We start from the raw sequence: 25,264 nt of genomic DNA, 5'->3' as shown, positions 1-25,264 counted from the left end.
GGAAGGCGAGCCATAGGCTGCGTTTCATTAGCACGACACCTAGAAGATGCAACAAGTCTACTAAAGAGACAGCTTACACTACAATCGTTCGTTCTCTGTTAGAATATTGCTACGCGGTGTGGGATCCTTACCAGGTGGGATTAACGGAGGACATCGTAAGGGTGCAAAAAAGGGCACCTCGTTTTGTATTATCACGTAATAGGGGAAAGAGTGTGGCAGATATGATACGCGAGTTGGGATGGAAGACATTAAAGCAAAGACGTTTTTCGTCGCGGCGAGATCTATTTACAAAATTTCAGTCACCAACTTTCTCTTCGAATGCGAAAATATTTTGTTGAGCCCAACCTACATAGGTAGGATTGATCATCAAAATAAAATAAGAGAAATCAGAGCTCGAACAGAAAGGTTTAGGTGTTCGTTTTTCCCGCGCGCTGTTCGGGAGTGGAACCCTCTGCCAAGCACTTAAATGTGAATTGCAGAGTAATCATGTAGATGTAGATGTAGATCGTAGAAAGTGGTGATATCAGAATCTCTCTAAGGAACAATAACTTGTAGTTTACGTTAGATAATGCCTTCGGAGGATCTAATTCTTTTGGAGAGATTCATGGAGGAGGCAGTCAAGTTAACAAGTGATGACATCACTGGAGTGCAACAATCGATTTTCAGCAGTATTGTTTTCCTCAACCTAAAGAATACTGAGCAATGTGACCAAATTGGTGAAGTTCGTGGATGCAATTTTTAGGTGTAAACATTCTGATGATAATATTGGTGCGATTAACATATACAATGCTGGCATTGGTATTACAATAACTAGTTTCTGAACTTTCACTGAAAATAATTCCTGAGCAAATTAATGCTTTCGTGCTTAGTATAAGCATAGCCTACATGACCAGCAATGAGCGAGTCATCAGTGTAGACTACTTTCGAAGCCTGAAATGTGCCGAGGATGGATAAAAATTAGCGTCATAGGGCCTTGGGAGGAAAGGAGTCTTTTGGACCTTGTGACATGTCAGGACGAAGCTGTACCAAAAAAATGGTTCAAATGGCTCTGAGCACTATGGGACTTAACATCTGCGGTCATCAGTCCCCTAGAACTTAGAACTACTTAAACCTAACTAACCTAAGGACATCACACACATCCATGCCCGAGGCAGGATTCGAACCTGCGACCGTAGCACTCGCGCGGCTCCGGACTGAGCGCCTAGAACCGCGAGACCACCGCGGCCGGCCACTGAAGCTGTAGCAGTGGGATGCACCGTGGAGGTGTATAGGATTGGGTGCACAGGAGAGGAGGAAGAGGAAACAAATGACGTTCAGAGAGGGTAGATCAGATGCAGATTGCAATCGTAATCCCTGATCTGGGCCACCGTTGTAGGAGATGGCTTACCATGTTTGGAAATAAGATGCTTAGGGGAAGTGCGAACATTGATAGCTTAATTGCAAGACGTTGTTGGCGCCCGATCTGCAATGAAGGGACACCGATCTCCACAGGTAAGCTGCTCACTGGTCTATGTCGAAAGGCTCCTGTCACAAGTTGAACCCCACAATGGTGTATCAGATTCAGTATCCGCAATGTTGGGGGTGATGCCGAACCTATGCCAGACTCCCGTACTTCAGGTGGGATTGTATCAGGGCTTTGTGAAGCTGCAGAAGGATAGTGCAATCTGCACGCAGCTTGTGTTACTCAGGCAGCGAAGTGTATTGAGGTGCAGCCAGCATTTTCGCCCAAACTGGCCAAGCGGAGGAGTGCATGTCAACGAGACTCCAAGACCAGACCTGAGAAACGATAAGTCTCCACTAAGTGTCCACTACATTGAGTAGCTGGTTGTTGAGGTAAGGTTCTGGTTGTGGGTGAACGGTACGATGTTGATAGAAGCGAATGACGCGAGTCTTGGCAGCAGGCCTAGGCCTGCACCTTTCGTCTGGGGGCTAACAGTCAACGTTCAGCGACACTCGCCCTAGAGGAGCAATAGTATAGCCAAAAGTGGCCAGCGTACAGCGAGGGTGATGCTGAGGACCACACAGCTGCTGCTAGACCATTGATGGCTACTAGAAAGAGAGGGAAACTCAATACAGCGCCCTGAGGGACTCCATTCTCTTGGGTATGGAGGATATTGTGGGAAATACCAACTCGAACCCAGAACGTACGGTGCGTCAGAAAGTTGTGGATCAAAATTGGGAGCGGATCCCAGAGACGCCACTCGTGTAAGGTAGCAAGGATGTGGTGACACCAGGTGGTGTCATAAGCGTTTTGAAGGTCGAAGAAGAGGGCTGTATAGTGTTGACGTCGGGCAAAAGCTATTAGTATGACACACTTCAGGTAAACCTGATAATCAGTAGTGGAACAGCCTTGGCAAAAACAAACCTGGGACGGAGCAAGAGGACCCCAAGACACAAGGAATCAATATAGCTGCCGGCGCACCATGTGTTCAAGCAACTTACAGAGAACATTTGAAACTTTCCGTACAGTATTGCTATGAAGAGAGTTCGGAAACAGTCAGTGGTGTTCCAGTTTAGTGGAATAAATAAATTAAATATAGTTGTCTGTTCTATGAGAAACACGAATGATTATTTAAATTAACAATTACTAACGACCTTCCCCGCTTCGTACGGGTGGTACTAAGTATCCACGGACAGACGACTTGTTTTCAGTGCGTGGTGACATACACAGACATCCATCGTCAGTCAGTCTGTCTATAAGTTAAAACCACACCAAGCTGCTTGCAGTAGTTCCCGAGATCTGACCTCACTTACAAGGGAACCTCCCCATCGCACCCCCCTCAGATTTAGTTATAAGTTGGCACAGTGGATAGGCCTTGAAAAACTGAACACAGAACAATTGAGAAAACAGGGAGAAGTTGTGTGGAACTATGAAAAAAATAATTAAGCAAAGTATACAAACTGAGTAATCCATGCGCAAGATAGGCAACATCAAGGATAGTATGAGCTCAGGAACGCCCTGGTCCCGTGGTTAACAAGCAACTGCAGAAAAAGAGGGCCTTCGTTCAACTCTTCCGTCGAGTGAAAAGTTTACTTTCTTTATTTTCGCAAAGTTATGATCTGCCCGTTCGTTCATTGACGTCTCTATTGACTGTAATAAGTTTAGTGCCTGTGTTTTGCGACCGCACCGAAAAACCGTGTGATAAGTAGACGAAAGGACGTGCCTCTCACATGGGAACCGAAAACATTTGATCGCAAGGTCATAGGTCAACAGATTCCTCCACAGGAAAACGCGTCTGATATATTCTATATGACACTGGTGACGGCATGTGCGTCACATGACAGAAATACGTTGTCGACCCACCCAACTTGTACACTTGGCGAATGGGTAAAAAGATTCTTCTACCTTGCCCGATTTAGGTTTTCTTGTGGATGTGATAGTCACTCCCAAAAAAGTGATGAAAACATCAGAGTTTGTCACGTAAACTGCAACAAAAGAATGCACCAGTTTTACAGTCGTACGGTTTTCCCTGTGCTCTGTCAAAACATATGTTTTTGACGTTTTCAAATTCTTCCGTGTGTAGACCGTCAAATCCTGCATATGTCCAAGCAAATGTGAACATGTCCGGGAATTGTGGAGATTGGAGTTGATTATGTGTGAGTGCCTGAACCCGAGGCCTGGTCACAGTGTCCCCCTCTTCCGTCAAGGATTCAGGGATGGAAAGGGGAAATCTTTTGTGGAAATTATTATTTATTTATTTATTTTTATTTACTGTTTTTAATACATTCTTAATGCGGTTTTACTTTATACCGCAACAAAAATAAATGTATCTAGCACCGCATCGTGCTCTGAGAAAAAGGAAACAATATCTCGGCACGTTCCTACACCGAGATAATGTATACGGGGATAAACGAAAAAAAGTGCTTCATACAGGATGCAGAATGGTATGTCGCTACTCTCCTTACGCTTCGTCATCCAGGTACGTCTTCACGTATATCATGTTATTCCACCGAGAATCGAACTTAGTCTTGTCAGCTCACTCAATGGGTGTCTTCCCCTACCTGTTGATGATCCAGCTGTGTGGAGGGTCGCGTAAGGCACTCACTAAGTATTTAGAAAAATACTGTCTGTATTTTGTGTTCAGTACGATCTTGCAATGAAGTTCTTGTAGGTAGTTCCAAAAGTCAAATACATCTTTAGGTCCATCGTGAAATAAGTAGTGTACCGCATGCGCACGGATCCACGTGACAGCGTTGGTCTTGGCGAGCGGGAAATACTGTTGATCCGGAAATAGTAGAAACCGAGGTGTAATGTGTTCCGAGTCACTCGTAGAAAATACGACAAAATTTGTCGCACCAAGTGCCATACGTCTTCTGCTGCGCCACATGTGAGACAGTGTTCGTCCGTGTCTGGCATGCCGCAGTCTACGCAGAGAGGCGATTCCGCCATGTTTATCTTGTGGAGGCGTGATCTGTCTACCATCGACTGTGATGTACCATGTGGATCGGACGGTTGTTTCCAGTGTAACCGTGTGAATCGTCTTCCACACCACCTTCCAATTAACCTGAGGACTTTTGGTCTCCACGATGTTTGGTGGGCGCCTCTGCCGTAGGACATGATGTATATCCCGTGCCGACGCCTGTTTCGTCGATGTTACTGCGATACGGACATAGCTATGTTCAATGTAAAAGTTCCCGAAGTAATAGAAGGGTGGGGGTATGTCTTGCGTCGTCAGTGGGGGCATAAGGGAGGGTGGAGCTAAGGACACCAACAGCAAACCTGTCAAACTTTCCGGGTGGTGGCGCCACAGCTTGATGCGTGAGCTGACATACAGGGCCACAGCTCTGTCGTGGACATGGACTAGACCAAGACCTCCCCTTTCCGGGGGAAGGGTCAGTGACTCATAACTGACATTGAAGAGCATGCCTGTACTGACGTAGGCTCCGAATGCCGCTAATAGACGTCGAGCCATCAGTAATGGTATTGGAAGGCGCGATGCGAGGAAAACATTGACGAAGTGTGTCCTTTGGAGAATGTCGAGAGTCCGCAGACGAAGGTTGAAGATCTGGACCCGAATTTGTTGTAATAAGCGGCGGTAGTTAAGAGCCGCAGAGTGCCGTATGTCGTCGTGAAACTCTATTCCGAGACATTTGATAGTGCCACGAAGCTGTAGGGGTTCGTCACACGCTGGGGTCAACCCGTCTCCTATGGCCATGGCGACCGATTTGGCGACGTTGAGACAGCTGCCGGAAGCGACACCGTACCTGGTAATCCATTCTAGTGCTCTGTTGACATCGTCGCGATTGCGGAACACGAGAACCAGGTCGTCTGCATATGCTGTACAGCGAAATGTGACGTCACGTAGGGAAATACCGGTGAGGCGTTGACGGAGGACACAGAGGAGCGGTTCCAGTGCCAGAGCATATACACTCCTGGAAATTGAAATAAGAACACCGTGAATTCATTGTCCCTGGAAGGGGAAACTTTATTGACACATTCCTGGGGTCAGATACATCACATGATCACACTGACAGAACCACAGGCACATAGACACAGGCAACAGAGCATGCACAATGTCGGCACTAGTACAGTGTATATCCACCTTTCGCAGCAATGCAGGCTGCTATTCTCCCATGGAGACGATCGTAGAGATGATGGATGTAATCCTGTGGAACGGCTTGCCATGCCATTTCCACCTGGCGCCTCAGTTGGACTAGCGTTCGTGCTGGACGTGCAGACCGCGTGAGACGACGCTTCATCCAGTCCCAAACATGCTCAATGGGGGACTGATCCGGAGATCTTGCTGGCCAGGGTAGTTGACTTACACCTTCTAGAGCACGTTGGGTGGCACGGGATACATGCGGACGTGCTTTGTCCTGTTGGAACAGCAAGTTCCCTTGCCGGTCTAGGAATGGTAGAACGATGGGTTCGATGACGGTTTGGATGTACCGTGCACTATTCAGTGTCCCCTCGACGATCACCAGAGGTGTACGGCCAGTATAGGAGATCGCTCCCCACACCATGATGCTGGCCCTGTGTGCTGCGGTCGTATGCAGTCCTGATTGTGGCGCTCACCTGCACGGCGCCAAACACGCATACGACCATCATTGGCACCAAGGCAGAAGCGACTCTCATCGCTGAAGACGACACGTCTCCATTCGTCCCTCCATTCACGCCTGCCGCGACACCACTGGAGGCGGGCTGCACGATGTTGGGGCGTGAGCGGAAGACGGCCTAACGGTGTGCGGGACCGTAGCCCAGCTTCATGGAGAAGGTTGCGAATGGTCCTCGCCGATTCCCCAGGAGCAACAGTGTCCCTAATTTGCTGGGAAGTGGCGGTGCGGTCCCCTACGGCACTACGTAGGATCCTACGGTCTTGGCGTGCATCCGTGCGTCGGTGTGGTCCGGTCCCAGGTCGACGGGCACGTGCACCTTCCGCCGAACACTGGCGACAACATCGATGTACTGTGGAGACCTCACGCCCCACGTGTTGAGCAATTCGGCGGTACGTCCACCCGGCCTCCCGCATGCCCACTATACTCCCTCGCTGAAAGTCCGTCATCTGCACATACGGTTCACGTCCACGCTGTCGCGGCATGCTACCAGCGTTAAAGACTTCGATGGAGCTCCGTATACCACGGCAAACTGGCTGACACTGACGGCGGCGGTGCACAAATGCTGCGCAGCTAGCGCCATTCGACGGCCACCGCGGTTCCTGGTGTGTCCGCTGTGCCGTGCGTGTGATCATTGCTTGTACAGCCCTCTCGCAGTGTCCGGAGCAAGTATGGTGGGTCTGACACACCGGTGTCAATGTGTTCTTTTTTCCATTTCCAGGAGTGTAGTAACGCCTTTACGCACTGAGCGGAAAATCGGGAGGGACTGCGAGAGACGCCCGTTAACGAGCACTTTGGAAGTCGCCCCTCAGAGGAGGCGCATCACGACGTCTGTGAATTGCTGTGGGTACTGCATATGCTGGAGAACGGACGTTAGATACGCGTGATCCACTCGATCAAAAGCTTGGCGAAAATCTAGTGATGTCAGCGCTCCCGGGATGCGGCACGCCCTGGCTAGGGCTATTAAGTCACGGTATCGACACAGTGCTGTGTGGATGTTGTTGATACCCCCTGGGGAAGTCTGATCTGGCGAGATGACGTAAGGTAGGGTCGGTCGTAGACGGTTTGCTAATAGTCTGGTGAATATCTTCATGTCGCAGATGGCGAGTGTTAGCGGGCGGTAATCTTGTATTCGAGCCCCACCTTTAGGTTTGTGAACCGGTATAATTATTCCTTCTACGAAGGTCGCAGGGAGCGGCACCGCGGGTGACATAAGCTCCCGACAGATGTCTGTTAACTTGGGAGCCAGTAAATACTGGAAAGTTCTATTAAACTCGACAGGGAGCCCGTCGGGGCCAGGAGACTCATTCGCTGCTCCTTTACCGATGGCATCGATAACTTCGTCTTCCGTCATGTCGTTCAATAATTCAGGTTGTAAATTCTGTGGGACAATACCGTAAAAAAGTTGTGAGACTGCTGTCACCGTCGTCGGGTCGAAACATTGAGCAGAATAAAGTCGTGGGTAATGATCGAAGATGGCTGCAGCAATATCGCGTTGTGTGGTGTGATGACGGCCGTCGTCAGTGGTGATGGCATGAATCAGCGCCCGTCTTCGCAGTGTACGTTCTCAGACGACGTGGTACATGGTGGGTCTTTCCATTACGAGTCTGTCTTGTGATCGCGCTCGGACGATCGTCCCTTCGAGGTGTTGGCGCATATGGGCTACGATCTGTGCTTTCGCACGCTGAACTGTCAACTGTCGTTCCGGTGTGGGTGGCAAGAAGGCACATTCGCGAAGGACGGTGAAATAAAAATTAAGGGTGTGCCGCCTCCAAGCAGCTGTATCATGACCATACGTAATAAGGGTTCGCCGTAGGGCCGGCTTGGCGCAGGTTAACCACCAACTAATCGACGTAGGATACGTTGGGAGGCGGCGGACGCACAAACCACGTGTCTTCGATGGCGTGTCGACAATCCGGAGAAGCGAGATGAGCAAGGTTTAATTTACAGCGATGTCGGCTGCGCCACACCCGTTGGCGCCGAAGAGTGACGGCACATATATAGGCCTCGTCATCAGAAAAGGCTACTGGCCACACTTCCGCGTCACTCACCATTGCCGCGAGAGAACGGGAGACGTAAAGCCTATCGATGCGACTAGACGAGTGACTCGTGAAATGGGTGTATCCCGGTCTACTTCCTCGGACATGTTCCCATGTATCTACCAGCTGGAGATCGCCGATGAGTGTCCCAAGTTCGGGGCACGGTGAATGGCGTGGCAGCTGATCTTTAGGTGCTTGGGTGCAATTGAAATCGCCCCCTAATATCAAGTCATCGTGCCTGCCCTGAAAAAGCGGTGCTATTCCTTCTGCGGAGAAGAGCGGTCGGTCACGACAGCGATTCGTTCCGGAAGGGGCGTACACATTGATAAACCGGACGCCTTGCACCGTTACGGCCATTCCTCTAGCGTCGGGGAGATATCGGACTTCGTCCGCCTCGAGGCCCTCTCTGAGGATAATTGCGTCTCCACTGTTAGTTGGCGAGGCGTGGGGCACATGAGCCGTATAACCATACATACCCGGGAAATCGGCGACGAAGACTTCTTGGAGAAAGACAATGTCAACGTCTGCTGCATTGAGCATGTCTTGGAGAAGCGACAACTTCGTACGTGTCCGAATGGTGTTAATGTTGATGGTCGTTAAGCGATAGGTCTGTAGATCGTCTCCTGCGGTGGGGGCCGCCGTCAGTATCGCCGTAAAAGGTGGGGCCTGTGATCTGCTGGCCGCGCCCGCGCCGTCATCTGTTGCTACTCGGGAGGGGCCGAGGTGTGGGAGGAGAGACCCCTCTCGTCATCCACCACAGCGGCCGTAGAGTCGTCTTCAATGTCATCCGTCCAAGGTTCGTAAGTTAACGGTGGCTGCGGTAGAATACTTGTGGACTGAGTGACTAAGGGTGAATTCGCAGTTGTTTCCGGTTGTGTACCAACGGCGGGCGCTGTGCTGGCCATCCGTTTGCCCGAGAGAGCGGAATCGGGTTTGTCAAAATCAGACAAAGTGACAGGTGAGGGCGATCTCGTGTCATCCATTTTCCTCGTCGTTTCGTCGGCCGTCCGGTCGTCAACTGGAGAAAACGTCCGCTGGAGGCAATCGTCTGAGGGTGTGCGACGTCGCTTTTTATGTTTTCCCGGTGACCTTTGTTTGCGGACGTGGGTTTCTGTGTCCGAAAGAGTTTGTGGTTCCCGTATAGCATCCTCCTCAGGTAGAAAGGCAGAGGTCGGTACAACCGTAGCGTCGAGTTCCATTCTCTCGTCCGATTCTTCATGTGGAGTCGATGGGCGGCGTTCTTCAACCTCTGCAGACACCGTAATGGTGTTGGTCAATCCAGGACCGGCGACAGGTGCGCATTCTACAGCTTCCTGTCTTCCACACAAACGTTCTATAAGAATCAGTCTATTTATTAGTGAAAACGGTATCTAAAGCCCTACAGTAGTTCCTCAGATTAGCCCCAATATACAGACAAAAACCGTAGTGGGGGATTTTAATTTGTAATATCAACAGAAGGAAATGCTTTACATTCTGTTTTATTCTATTTTGTTGCAAATAATGAGAGGAATGTGTGAAGGAATAAAGAAGTTTATGGATGTAATATACTGTAGTTATTGTATATAGAATAAACATTTATAGAAATTGATAGATTCACTATCTCTCTTGTCATTGAGAATTATTTCTCCTGTCTTTTTGTATTATACAAACACTTACAACTCCTCCATTAAATCCACTGTGCGTAATTCCTGCAAGTGACATATTAAGATCTCCTGTGTTTGTGATAAATGGGTTTCCAGTGTTGTTGCTATTGCTGATTTTCTGAGTTTATAATGTGCATATAGTATCGAAATTCCTGGCAGTTCGATTTAGTAACTTGAGCAAATTTACAATTGATTTTTTATAGTCCTGAATCTAATTCTTTATCCGTGTTATTGTTTAAGATGGGAACTAATTTCTATTGAGGAGCGTGTAGACCTCCACAGCCTGTATCGATGTGAATAGCAGACACTACATATATATAATTAAGGTGATGACAACCCACCGTCCTTTCATTGCAGATGCACGCTGAGCTCGAACTTTTCTGGGAATCGGAGTAATGCCGCGATTATAGAGGCTGGTGAACAGGGACACTTCATCAGTAGTATGTGGTACAAGTCGAAAATTTGAGTTTGACGGGAGGCGTGTTAGGATAGTCTGAGTCACTCTAGTGACCAGTGTGTCCGAATGGCGTATTCCGGCTTCGCACGCCGGGAGAGACCTTCGTTGTTTGTCCTCAGTGACGTGTGAGTCGCTGTGAAAGCCACATCGTTGTTTGTCTTTCGGCGTCTCGTGTTTGTGATTCCACCTTAAGCCGTGATGTCCTCCATGGCTTCCTGGAACATTCCGTGCACAGATAACGTCAGATTTTGTTTTGACAAGTCCATGTGTCATGTGCAGCCGAGTTCATAAGAATTTCGCGTTTGGCTAGTAGATACGATCATAATCACTTCAGAACGGGTTCACACGGCTTATTACGATTCTGACTCGTAATAGTTTTGTGTCAGGTTTATAGACCCGCTTCAGGTTGACGCTCTCATTTAGGCGCACGGACAAGTTCCCTTCACTCATCGCGATGGCTCTAAATAGCATAACTATTCTGACGATGACGACCCACCGAAAGGGCGATGTACTTGAGGACAACATTATGGAAATGGAAGAGAATCTAGATGAAGATGAAATGGGAGATATGATACTGCGCGAAGAGTTTGACAGAGCACTGAAAGACGTGAGTCGAAACAAGGCCCCGGGAGTAGACAACATTCCATTAGAACTACTGACAGTTTGGGAGAGCCAGTCCTGACAAAAACTCTACCATGTGGTGAGCACGATGTACGAGACAGGCGAAATACCCTCAGACTTCAAGAAGAATATAATAATTCCAATCCCAAAGAAAGCAGGTGTTGACAGATGTGAAAATAACCGAAGTATCAGTTTAATAGGTCACAGCTGCAAAATACTAACGCGAATTATTTACAGACGAATGGAAAAACTGGTAGAAGCGGAGCTCGGGGAAGATCAGTTTGGATTCCGTAGAAATGTTGGAACACGTAAGGCAATACTGACCTTACGACTTACCTTAGAAGAAAGATTAAAGAAAGGCAAACCTACGTTTCTAGCATTTGTAGACTTAGAGAAAGCTTTTGACAATGTTGACTGGAATACTCTTTTTCAAATTCTAAAGGTGGCAGGGGTAAAATACAGGGAGCGAAAGGCTATTTACAATTTGTAGAGAAACCAGATGGCGGTCATAAGAGTCGAGGGTCACGAAAGGGAAGCAGTGGTTGGGAAAGGAGTGAGACAGGGTTGTAGCCTCTCCCCGATGTTATTCAATCTGTATATTGAGCAAGCAGTCAAGGAAACAAAAGAAATATTTGAAGTAGGTATTAAAATCCAAGGAGAAGAAATAAAAACTTTGAGGTATTCTGATGACATTGTAATTCTGTCAGAGACAGCAAAGGACTTGGAAGAATAGTTGAACGGAATGGACAGTATCTTGAAAGCAGGATATAAGATGAACATCAACAAAAGCAAAACGAAGATAATGGAATGTAATCGAATTAAGTCGGGTGATGCTGAGGGAATTAGATTAGGAAATGAGACACTTAAAGTAGTAAAGGAGTTTTGCTATTTGGGGAGCAAAATAACTTATGATGGTCGAAGAAGAGAGGATATAAAATGCAGACTGGCAATGGCAAGGAAAGCGTTTCTGAAGACCAGAAATTTGTTAACATCGAGTATAGATTTAAGCGTCAGGAAGTCGTTTCTGAATGTATTTGTATGTAGTGTATCCATGTATGGACGTGAAACATGGACAATAAATAGTTTGGACAAGAAGAGAATAGAAGCTTTCGAAATATGGTGCTACAGAAGAATGTTTAAGATTAGGTGTGTAGATGACGTTACTAATGTGGAAGTATTGAATAGGATTGGGGAGAAGAGAAGTTTGTGGCACAACTTGACTAGAAGGAGGGATCCCCTGGTAGGACATGTTCTGACGCATCAAGGGATCACAAATTTAGCATTGGAGTGCAGCGTGGAGGGTAAAAATCGTAGAGGGAGACCAAGAGATGAATACACTAAGCAGATTCAGAAGGATGTAGGTTGCAGTAGGTACTGGGAGATGAAGGAGCTTGCACAGGATAGGGTAGCATGGAGAGCTGCATCAAACAAGTTTCAGGACTGAAGACCACAACAACAACAACAACAAACATTCTGGCGAACGCGGAGGTAGAATATACGAATGTTATGGTGTTTAACATTCCGCCCGAAGTTGATGACAGTTTCCAAGACCATCCTGCTTTCGTTTGGGGGTATACGGAAATACGGCAGAAATGGTAAGCTCAGCATCTTTTACAAGTTTATAACGGAGTTCGATCCGTGGATATGGTGGTCAAACGGAATAGTCCCTCTGATTTGCAATAGTGTGGATGCCGTATGGATGTAATTTACAGAACAAGAAAGGGCCCCTTTTGTATGTGATGAGAGTGAACACTCCTGTACAAATTTCCCGCGTGGTATCCACTGGACAACGTAAAATTCTAACTTCAGGGGCTCTCTTTTCCCAAGTGTTAGCCATTGTGCCCAACCACTTTTTTGAGGGCCAAGGCGTTGCATGAGTGTCCTAGCGCGTTTACACCGCTAACCTCGCGTTGTGGCTTCACTACTGTAGCTTCCGTACCGCCACCACCTTCACCTCTAAACAAGCGTAAACGGAAGCAAGACGATTCCTCTTTGCTTCTCCACTCTATTGAAAAGATTCCAGTGGTGGAGACCCCTCCCCTGCGTGAGTTGAGCCCGGATGATAACATGTCGGTTGCTGTTAAAGATTCGAAAGCATTGAGCACTCCCTCCGACCTGACTCCCGAGATCGCCTCTTCAGAGGATGCACCTGTTCCGGAGCTGCGTCCTATATCTACGGACCTGACAGACATCCCTCAGTCCGTAATGTATTCCCACTCTTCCTCTAGGCGCTACAGTCCGGCGCCGAGCGACCTCTACGGTCGCAGGTTCAAATCCTGCCTCGGGCTTGGATGTGTGTGATGTCCGTATGTTAGTTAGGTTTAATTTGTTCTAACTTCTAGGCGACTGATGACCTCAGAAGTTTAGTCGCATTGTGCTCAGAGCCATTTGAACCATTTGAACTCATCTTCTGCGCCATTCTTGGGAAAGCATGCCATAAGCTGCTGCTGATCAGAATCAGATCGGCCCACGTGTTCCAGGGTGACGATAAAAGACGCACCGTCAGCTTCCGTTTCCGTTGATTCCCAGGAGCCCCACCGCCCACCCGTGCCTGATACCGAAATTCCGCAGGACCCCTCTCTCCCCCTTCAGATTCACCTGTTGACTCTGCCGTGGACTGTTCACGTTCATTCGCAAATAGTTTGGTAATCAATACATGCAGGCCTATAGCTTTCTTACCTCGAATGTAAACAGAATTACTTCCGAATTTAGACTTGCGGTGCTGCGACAATTTGCTTACAGTTCAGCTGCAGACGTGATATTTTTGAAAGAAGTGTCATTTGACAATTTTTCTATTCCAGATTTTCTACTTTCTTTAGTGCGACTCCTGATTATCTACTGGTACTGCGTTAATTTACGCAGAGGGAACACCACTGACTGATTTCGAAGTTCTTGATAACGGCCGAGGGAATAGGCTGCACTTTCTGTGACCTGACTTTAATTCTTGCTTGTGCCCCTTCAGGATCTTTCGTTCCACAGATCGTGCGCGTTTTTGGAAAGAGTATATTGTTTATTTATTTCGTAGAACTCCTGAGAAACTTCTGTTAGGTGGAGATTTTAATTGTTGTGCGTCATGTGAATCAGACCCCTAATTTTCATTTTGGTAATGAAATAGACGATTTCGAGAGCCCTTCGACAATACAACATGCGTGGATCTGTCAATATCCCAATCTCGTAAGATACTTCAGCAACCGATCTCGATCGCTTTTGTATTTCTGTCTCCTTATGAGGACAGCTGTTAGCGACAGACCTGATACCCGCTTGTTTCAATGATCACTGTGCCGTAGCTGTAACTTCATATATGTTGTGCCACATCTAGTCAATGAACACATCCCTCTTAAAGGATTCTTCCCTCGAGATTATCGTTCGAGATGGCCCATAGCTTGCTCTCGCAGGACAGTTATCCTTCTCTTATGGAATGGTGGTCAGGGCATGCCAATGCTCCGGAAAGTGTTAACGCATTACGGCGCTGAGAGGGCGAGGGATCTCCGTCGGACCCAGGAATTTTATTATTTCGTCTTGCGTCAACTTTGACTGTGCCAGAAAAACTCCCTTACGGATTACGAATGTCCGCCATGTTAAGGTGAAACTTCTTTAATTAAAAAGGCAACAAATGGAAGGAGTCAGGGTGCGATCGAAATCCCGCTTCTTCCTATAGGATGAGCGGACCTTCTTATATCACCTCTTCCGGTTGCCGATGCGTTGCAGAGGAGCACATATCACGTCCGTTACTCAAACAGATGGTCATATACTGACATTCCAACGTGACATTTCCACAGCAATTTATAATTACTTTACCGACCTTTACGATGACCCTGGTACTGATAAGATTGTCCCTGATGGTTATATTCCTCTCCTAGATTGCGTGGTTACTCCTGCATTAAATGATGACTTTCTAAGTGACTTTATTTGCGATTATATGCATCGCCTTATTGTTGATTCACCATCGCAAAAATCGCCGGGACTCGACGGTGCTCCTCAGGAATTTTGTGTATATTTTTGAACTGTTGTAAGATATACAATTAAGTCAGTGGTAAATGAGGGGATTTTTGGGCGGGAGGGTTTGATTCCTGACCCCTTCAAGGTTGGTGAAATCGTTCTAATTCCGAAGACAACTGGTCGTCCAGATGCTGACAAATTCCACCTGATCAAACTACAAAATTTCGATTACGAAACTGTCGCCTGTGCAGTTAATCCTGTTTGTCGATTCTACTAGAGAAAATTCTTGCTGTCCACCAAAGCTGTGTGACTGTGCGCTCTATTCCGATTTCTGTAATCGAATGCTGCGACGTTGTTTCGCCGACTGCTGCTACTTTTGTCTCCAGAGTCTTTTATTATCGATTCGACTTTATGCTAACCACTTGAGTGGCTGGAAGGTATTAGGAGAAACCTTCTCGGTACGAGCGTACGGGGATGATATTGGATTGCTACATCACGTCGCTGATATGTCTTTTCTCGAGGACATATTAGATTAATCTTGCTTTCTCTCTGGGGCCCGTATTAATGAACTGTATTGTATCCTACTAGCATTACAGGACTTTCAACACTTTGTTATTCCACGGACAGCGGTTGATACTCGCCACAGATCGTTGGTAATTATCGTTGATCTCTGTCCGATGAAAATGGCTGCACTCAATCGGCGGGAGGTCACGGATTGAATTCAAGGAGTAATTCGGGAGCGCGAACGTCGTTCCGTTAGTCTTCTTCAAAAATTGCGGATCCTAGAGTATAACATTTTCAGCAAAGTGTAGTATGTTGCACAAATGCTCCCGCTTCCCGTCATGATGTCGCACAAATTGATGCATGTGTCCAGTCGTGTCCATTGGGAAAGTCTCATTTTTCGGCTTTGAGGGTTGGGGCTTACCAATATCAACTCGAAAGCTTCAGTATTGTTCATACGGCGTACCGTTTTAACACGTACTAGAGCAACTCATTCTATTGCATTTCGCTTATTTTCGTGTCTTCGACCGCCTAGCCTGTCTCCGGATCAATTCTAAATTGCGGTACGTACGTGAATTTTAAAATATAATATGTTTTCTGGGCGTTGGTGTTTTATAAGTGACACACCTTACCATCAGATCCTTGCCTTTTCGTCGGGGAGTAAAATCATCCCTCTCCAAAGAGGAAGTGGAATAACCTGGAAAAGAGTGTGGTGTCAGGTTAATCTTCTTATCCTCCTGGTGGAAGCGGCTTCATCTTGTATAGGGTCAGTCACAGTCTGATCCCGACCGCGAACGCCTCCATCCCATTGGTGTTCGTCCGACTGATCTTTGCGACACATATCATCAACCGGATACATTACCATACAGATTTGTCTCTTGTGGACGAGAACACTGGCACTGGATTCCCCGACTACTGGCTTTCCTTACCCGATCAGCTGAAGCTCTTTTCTAGGTTGGGTTCTTGTGTGTCCAGACTTTTCCATTTTCCCTCGGATCAAGGCTAATTCGATGGTATGTCTCCTCCGACGCTACGCCCACTATGTAGTCGGCTTTGATAACGATCCCGACCCCCTTGTTTTTCGCCAATATATGGTGAACGCTCATTGGATGTGGCAGAGGCTTCGGCGTTTTCGTGCTTTTCTTGTAAATGTGTTGCACCTTTTCTTCAATCGTCAAGGAATTGGGTAGCTTTTTTTCTGGAGCCTTCTCCCATTGTGTTCTCTCTAGAGAAAAAACTTGTTTCCTTAAGTATTCCGGAGTTGTGGAAGTTCTGTCTATCAAGTTGCCTTTTCGTGAAACAAATGACAACAAAAATAAAGACAAATTTAAGAGAATATAAAAATAAAAACCTAAAATAAAGATTCGCCCTAGTACCATGTTCAAGTGAGGGACCATCAGAGTGACAGGCAGGGCGGAGGCATCTTGCCAGGCCTCAGGTTTGGAACCGAACCGAAACACTGAAAGCAAATAAAATGGCGATGATTTGAGCATCTTTGTAGCGATCCTCTTCAACGATTAACTGCTAAATTTTGGTGATGACCTTATACTGCCTTATTTCGTCTGTCAGGTGATACCGATTTCACATTCTGAAATTCCATTGTAAAATTCAAAGCAAAGATTGGACTGAGATGCTTCGACCTGCTATTCCTCCAAAGCAAACTATATTTCAAATCCTCTAATGGCAGCCCAGGCTGAGACGTTTGGAGCCACCTGACAGCCGAAATAAGACAGCGTACAGAGGACACTTTGTCTAGGGGTAACACCTTTGATTAGTAATCAAAAGGTGTTCGGTCTAGGATTCCGGCCTGGTCATTGCTTAAATTGTGAATGCAAAACACCAGCAATTGCAGACGAAAACTTCGGATAAGAAGTCACCCTCATTCTACCAACAGCGCTGTCAAAGAAGGCGGAAGACAGATGTTCAGGACCCACTCTAGTCCTTTGGATGGGAAACTGCCCTAAAAGACGGGTGAATCAGCACTGACCAACGGCATGAGGATGTAGAAGACAATGGAAACCACTGCGTTAAAGAGAGACGACGTGTACCGACAGGACCTGTGGCCTGAATTGAAAAATTGAAAAAGTGTCATGACGACCTCTCCATTGGGATCTCCGAGAGGGGACTGCCAAGGGGAAGGTGACCATGAGAGAAAGATTCAATGACCAACGAAAAGATGTTCTACGAGTCGGAACGTGGAATGCCGGAAGCTTGAACGTGGTAAGGAAACTATAAAATGTGAAAAGGGAAATACACAGGCTCAATCTAGATATAACGGATCAGTGAATTGAAATGGAAAGAAAATGAGTATTTCTGGTCAGACGAGTCTAGGGTAATATCAACAGGAGCAGAAAATGGAATAATGGAGCTATATTCTTTACGAATAGAAAAATACGACAAAGAGGGAATTACTGTGAAGAGTTCAGTGACAGGGTTGTTCCATGGGAATCGACAGCAAACAATCTCCAATAACAATAGTTCAGGAATTTATGCCGACGTCGCAAGCTGAAGAGGAAAAGGTGGAGAAAGTGTATTGAACGGGTAATTCGGTACATAAATGGAGCTGAAAGTCTAATAGACATGGGAGACTGGAATATAATTGTAAGGGAAGGAGCACAAGAAAAGGTTACGTCAGTATATGGACTTTGTAGTAGGAACGAGGGTAGGGAAAGACTAATTGAGTTCTGCAATAAATTTCAGCTAATAACAGCGAATACACAGTTCAAGAATCAGAATAGGTGGTGGTACACATGGAAAAGGCAGAGAGATAGGGGAAGATTTCCAGTCAGCTTCCATCATGGTCAGGCAGAGATTTCGAAATCTGATACTCCGTTATAAGGTGTACCAAGGAGCAGATATGGATTCAAATCACAGTTTAGTGTTGATGAAAGGTAGACAGAATCTTGAGAGAGTTTTGAGGAAAAATCAGTGCGCAAAGAAGTACTAAGGAATGACTAGATATGCTTGAAGTACCCTCAGGCGATAAGGAATGGCACAGTAGCAGTTCAGTTGAAGAAGAATGGTCAACTCTAAAAAGGGCAATCGCAGAAGTAGGAAAGAAAAACAGGTGCAAAGATGGTAACTGCGAAGAAACCATGGGTAACAGAAGGAATATAAAAATGTAGGGATATTAAGGAATAGACAAATAAAAGTCTTTACTAAAGAAATAAATGGAAAATGCGGGCAAACTAAGGTGAAATGGCTACAGAAAAAGTTTAGAAATCGAAAAGTAGTTATTGACGGAAGGACTGTCTCAACACATAGAAAAGTGAACACAGCCTTCTGTGAAACTAAAAACAATGGCGGTAACATTAAGAATGCAGTGGAAATTCCGGTGTCAAATGAAGAGGAGATAGGCAGTAGGTGAAATAGTACATTGACGGTCTCTGTAAGGTGAAGGACTTGCCTGATTACTGGACAGAAAAAGCAACAGGAGTCGATACAGAAGAGATAGGGCATTTAGTATTACAATCAGAATTTAAAAGAGCTTTGGAACACAAAACTAAATAAGGAAGAAGGGGTAGACAACATTTCATCGAAATTTCTAAAATCATTGGGGGAAGTGACAATAAAACGATTGTTCGCGTTGATGTCTAGAACGTATGCGAGTGGCGAATACCATCAGACTTCCAGAAAGACGTGGTATAGGCGCTAGAGAGGCAGTTCAGACGTTGCGGTTGATAATGGAAGCAAGACTGAAGAAAAATCGATACACGTTAATAGAATTTGTCGACTTGGAAAAAGCGTTCGATAAAGTAAAATGGTACGAGATGTTAGAAATCCTGAGAAGTATAGGGGTAAGCTTTTGGAAAAGACGAGTATCATAAAATATTTACAAGGTCCAACGTCAGAATTGATGGTCACGATGTAGATGAAGTTAAGGAATTCCGTACGTAGGCAGCAAAATAACTCATGACGGAGGGAGCAAGCAGGACATAAAAAGCAGTCTAGCAGTGTTAGTAAGGAGATGCCTGGCCAAGAGAAGTCTACTAGTATGTAACATAGGTCTTAATTTTAGGAAGAAATTTCTGAGAATTTAGGTTTAGCGCACAGCCTTGTTTGGCAGCGATACATGAACAGAGGGAAACCAGGAACAGAAGACAATCGAAGCATTGATATGTGGTGCAACAGAAGAATGTTAAAAAAGTGATGGACTCAGAAGGTAAGGAATGAGGTTTCTCTGAAGATCGGCGAGGAAAGGAATATTTGGAAAACACTGGCAGGAAGAAAGGACAGGATAACAGCATATCTTGAAGGCAACAGGGAATAGCTTTCATGGTAGTAAAGGGAGCTGAAAGGGGGTAAAAACTGCAGAGGAAGGCAGAGATTGGAATACATGGAGCAAATAATTGAGGACCTAGGCTTCACGTCTCCTCCTCTCTCCCTCCCCCCCCCTGCTCCCATAGAAAGAGGATAAAATAGGAGAGGAGGAGACGTATCTAGTGATTAGTCGCCTTCGTGAGGACAGCTTCAAAGACGGTCGGCATTTTAGTATTCGAGGTTTTTTTTGTTTTTGTTTCATGACGACACGGCCTAATACCCAAAATGAGTCTACTTCAATTTATGTCGTAGTTCATTGTTTATGGAAAAATTTATTTCCACATTATGTAACTTAAGTCACTTGATTACTTTCACCATACTTACCTCCTCTGTGTAGAATGTGGTGCAAAAAATGTTTCCTTCTTAAGATGGAAGGCTTTATTTTTTAAAGGGCAGTATAATGTCGAAATAATATATTGCTGGAGAGAGTATCACAAATCGTCAGTGTGACGGGCCCTGTGCTACTTTAAGCTGGCCCTGATAACAGGCTGGTTGACTACGAATACTCTGGTGCACACATTAAGACGTGCACTCATACTTGTTAAGTAAACTACCAAAACGATTGCAAGCTGTTAGTTTGAAGAAAGGTTTCGTATATTTTGTCTTTAAGTGAGTTAAAGGTCGGTGGCAACGTGCAAAGACCGCATAAGCAGTGTTTCTGTCTGCTATGTAGGTTACGTCTTTGGCTACATAGCGAAAGCATATCTGTATGCTGTACTTTGGGGGCTGTACCCTGCTGATCAATCCATAGCATGGTTCTTATGTTTAGATTGTACATGCGGACGGAGATTAAGCATGTGTCGTTGTTCTTCCGCTTATTGCTAGGGCGACAGTGTAGTTACCACCATATGGACGTTGCCTGCAACTTTCGTGGTTCTATTTGTTACGGTAAAATGTCTTGTCTTCGTTTTGTGTTTACTGAAAATGCGGTTTCTGAGCTGTTACACATGATTATCAGCTCTGTACATGAGATTTCCTTGAGATCAAGCTTAATTCTGCTGTTAAGAAATTGTTCCATCTTCAACGATTAATATCAGTCTGTCGATAATTTATCCGTGTATACAGGTCATGCCTCACATTACTATTCCTCTTAGTTACTATTACTACAGGAATATAACGTTTCGTGGGGTTCCTTTTGTTCTGTTTTCTGAAAATATGTGTAACTAAATTACACATGGTCCCTATGAGGACATTAATACCAGTATTACTAAGTTTTGGTGTTTGTCTATTGAATAATAATCAAAGGCCACTTCATACTCTCTTTAATTATTTTACTTCCCGGAGCCACTTACTAATTTATGAGGTTTTCATATTCAAACTGCATGTGATTAAATGTTCTTTATCTGATTTCGTAGCTGATGCGAGCAGAACTCATAGAATACGTTCTGCCTTCAGTGGGATCTTTATTCAGATAAGCTGACATCGGCAATGATACATTACGGTGTGTGACTACTAACTTGTGGCACAGGGTTTCACAAAGTGGACATTTGGGTAATACTCCCGTTTTCAGGGTAACATTTATTTATTATTCTTCTGCGTGCCTATTACAGTGATCATGGGGAAGAACTGAGCAGCTGAGAACTAGACACGTGCTGATGCTCAGTAAGTGGAGAGTGCCAATTGCGATGAGATCTTTCTACGAATACGTGCTGCACTCTACAACATTGAGACTACACCTCCGCCGCACGCACTTCATTTTTAGGGTGTATTAGCAAGTTAGAACCTGTTCGTCGTAATTTTTCGTTATTTAGAAGCTTGTGCGGTCCCCTCGTATTTCTCTTGGCGCTACGAATTTTTTCTCACTTTTGAATATCTCACCAGGAGAAGTCAGGTGACGCTATTTCTAATTCATGAGTGAGAATTTTATATACGAATGGGAACATTTTCAGAGCATTAACGCTGAGGTCATACGAATTACGTATGAGATTATATTTAGACAGGATTAGGAGGCTTTCAATGTGAGGGGGCGGATTGAATCGGCACTACGTAACAGTTGAAGTACTAATTTTTCTCTCTCTTTATGTTTTTAAAGCGCTTTTTGGAACCAGCCCACTCAGGGAAAATATAAAGGCAACGCTGTTGCTGCATCAGAGTGCTGGTCCGGAGAAAGCGCCGCGGCTCACCACAGAACTACTCGTGACGTCACAGCCACGGTCACTGGTCCTGTAGCGTCTGCAGCAAAACGGCTTGTATCGTACTCGAGAGCTTCGGTGTTGCCTGCCGTGATAGTCTAGTGGTTAGGACATTGCGTTGTGGCCGCAAGAACCCAGGTTCGAATCCTGGTCACGGCATTGGTTGATATTTTTACCTAAATTTTCTTGACAACTATTAATTTCCCTCACTAACTATCGACAACAAAAGTATGTTGCACCCCTCTTACGTTTCAGTAAATTTTTATCGGCCTCAGTGGCTTCCACGTTATTTTCGGTTGAATAATGGGTAAACAGTTGGAACGCCTTCCAAAAATCTCTGTGGAGCTTACCGCCTGTATCGGCAACTACAGCAATCTACTACATTGCCATTCAGACAACGAAAATTGCTCTATGAATCGAATTCCTGATCGACTAATTGCTCATTTTACAACTTATCCCTGTCACCAGACAAAAGATGTTTTTCCCATGTTCTAGTTGCAGTGGCAAAAAATGGTTCAAATGGCTCTGAGCACTATGCGACTTAACTTCTGAGGTCATCAGTCGCCTAGAACTTAGAACTAACTAAACCTAACTAACCTAAGGACATCACACACATCCATGCCCGATGCAGGATTCGAACCTGCGACCGTAGCGATCGCTCGGCTCCAGACTGTAGCGCCCAGAACCGCACGGTCACTCCGGCCGGCTTGCAGTGGCAAGCAACGAGTTTGTCCAAGTGTAAAAAGTAGTCTGAAGCATATGTAATGACGAAATGACTTACTGCTATGGTGAGTCAAGCGCAAGACTTTTTGTTGTCAGTATTTTAGCTATTCTCCTCTGTACTTTCTATCCTGAGACAGATACGATACAGTGTTTCATTTTTTTGTTTTGTTTTGTTTTAAAAACGAACCCTCTATTGCCGTGATAGTAGCTAAGGTCCCTAACACATGATCAGGTTCTATTTCAATAAGGAGGACCCGTCTCAAATCCTCCTGTTAGTATCATGGTAGTGAAATATCACCAGTCTGGCTACGATGGCTGATCTGTACAGGTGCGCTGTGTTTACATCAACGCTGCTGTTGGAAGAGTGCTGTCGCTCTTGAGTTCAACGCCGTGTCGTGTTCACAGTTTATGGTAATATCTTACGGGACCAAACTGCTGAGGTCATCGGTCCCTAAGCTTACACACTACTTAATGTAACTAAACTTACGCTAAGGACAACACACACACCCATGCCCGAGGGAGGACTCGAACCTCCGACGGGGACAGCCACGCGAACCGTGACAAGGCGCCCAAGACCACACGGCTACATGGAGCGGTAGTAACTGGTGATGACAGAATCTCTCTATGGAAGTATACCTTGGAGTGTACGTCTGATAATGCCTTCTCAAGACCTAATTTTTTTGAAGTGGAGAGATTTATGGAGGAGACTGTCAAGTTAACAAGTGATGACATCGCCGGAGTGCACCAATCGATTTCAAGCAGAACCATTTTCATCCAGTTAAAGAATGGAGAGAAATGTGATCAAATTGTTGAGTTTTGTGGATACAAACTAAACATTCTGATGGCAATACTCATGAGAATAAAGTAACCCACGCAGACTTTGGTATTAGAACAGTTAAAGTTTATGAACTTCCTCTGAAAATAATTCCCGAGAAAATTAATGCTGTGTTGAGACCTCATGGAACTATTAAAAGGAACGTTGCCGAGAGGTGGTCCGGTGCTCATAAGTTTGATTATGAGTGGTGTGCAGTGGATCAAAATCGATATGGTGAATATCGTCTTACATCGATGTTTTCGGTTACAAAGCTCTTGTGATGAATGAGGGACAACAATGAACGTGAGCTGGCAGTGTTCTACTGGCTGTTTCTCGCAAAGACACGTGACGAAAGTACTGACCGGTGAGGCAGCGATTCCGAACACCACGTCGCAGCTACCGCTGACGTACTGATAGGGGGCTGGGCATTTCTGTAGTATTTGAATGGCAGCCTTTGTACTGTTTGAAATTATTAGCCCGCAGTGTCATCAGAGAAACTGTGCCGCCTGGAGGCTTGCTTGGACCATCGCTGCCTTGCAAGATGCGCGGGAGACGATGAGCATGGTTAAATAGTGAGATGAGGAGAAACAGTGGTCGGCAGTGGTGTGTCATGGGTAGTACAGTGGTACGGCATAGGTCGAGTGATACAGTAGTAGTTATATTCTGAGGAAGTGGAACGTGTTGATTTACTGTGAGATGAGGAAAGAGGTTGAAGCAGTTATAGAAAAATATTTTGATGAGTGATGGATGAGGATTTAATGTAATGGATTTTAGATTTTGTACTTTATTGCGGCACCATGTAGTTACGCATTCTTGGTTCAGACACCCAGAGACTTGAGTGTAGGAAAAGGTTAGCAGCTAGGCATAACTTTCGATTTGAATTTGGTGGTAGGAATAACTGTTGAATATTTAATGACATTCTATGTAGTTTCCCGTTTCCGCGGCAATAGACCAACGTGTTTAGTCCAAATGAAGCCCCAGTAGCTTAATTGTTGTTCGAATATTAAATTAAAGTGTTCCCATGCTTACAAGTATTTATGAGAGACTCACAGTCTCTCAGGGGGCTACATAACTAGATCAGCTGCAGTAGTCGTACGTGAACAACATAGCTGTAAAGAAACAGATGGTGTTATGTATGCAGGTATCGCTTAGGAATTGCAATAAACGAACTGCTGGGTCAGATATACACTGAAGAACCAAAGAAACTGGTACAACTGCGAAATATCGCGTATGGCACCCTCGAGCACGCAGAAGTGCCACAACACGACGTGGCGTGGACTAGAATAATGTCTGAAGGACTGCTGGTGGGAACTGACACCAAGAATCCTGCAGGGCTGTCCATAAATCCGCAAGAGTACGAGGAGGTGGAGATCTCTTCTGGACAGCACATTGCAAGGCATCCTAGATATGTTCAATAATGTTCATGTCTGGGGAGTTTGGTGGCCAGCGGAAGTGTTTAAACTCAGAAGGGTGTTCCAGGAGTCACTCTGTAGCAATTCAAGACGTATGGGGTGTAGCATTATTCTGCTGGAATTGCCAAAGTCGGTCAGAATGCACAATGGACATGAATGGATGCAGGTGATCAGACAGGATACTCACGTGCGAGTCACATGTCATAGTCGGATCTAGACGTATCAGGGCTCCCACCCATATCAAGTCAACTATACACGCCCCACACCATTACAGTGCTTCATCAGCTTGAAAAATCCCCTGCCGACATGTAGGGTCCATAGATTCATGAGGTTGTCTCCATACCCGTACACGTCCGTCCGCTCTATACAATTTGAAATTAGACTCAACCGAAAAGGAAACATGTTTCCATTCATCAACAGTAAAACATCGTTGTTGATGGACCCAGGCGAGGTGTAAAGCTTTGTGTCGTCCAGTCACCTAGGGTACACGAATGGGCCTTCAGCTCCGAAAGCCATATCGATGATTTTTCGTTGAATGGTTCGAACGCTGACACTTGTTCATGGCCCAACCTTTAAAACGGCAGCAATTTGCGGAGGGGCTGCACTTCT

At 45.6% G+C, this 25,264-nt stretch overlaps 1 non-coding gene across 1 annotated transcript; it reads left to right on the top strand.

The window, feature by feature from the left end:
* The first annotated feature begins 21,793 nt into the window (after positions 1 to 21,793).
* Positions 21,794 to 21,865, top strand: Trnah-gug (transfer RNA histidin (anticodon GUG)). The gene has a single exon. It is a non-coding gene; the product is annotated as a tRNA-His (tRNA).
* Positions 21,866 to 25,264: the final 3,399 nt, after the last annotated feature.

This window comes from Schistocerca gregaria, chromosome 2 (genome assembly GCF_023897955.1).
Source record: "Schistocerca gregaria isolate iqSchGreg1 chromosome 2, iqSchGreg1.2, whole genome shotgun sequence".
NCBI lineage: Eukaryota > Metazoa > Arthropoda > Insecta > Orthoptera > Acrididae > Schistocerca > Schistocerca gregaria.
The sequence above is the reverse complement of the archived record's forward strand: the minus strand, read 5'-3'. Positions and strand labels throughout refer to the sequence as shown.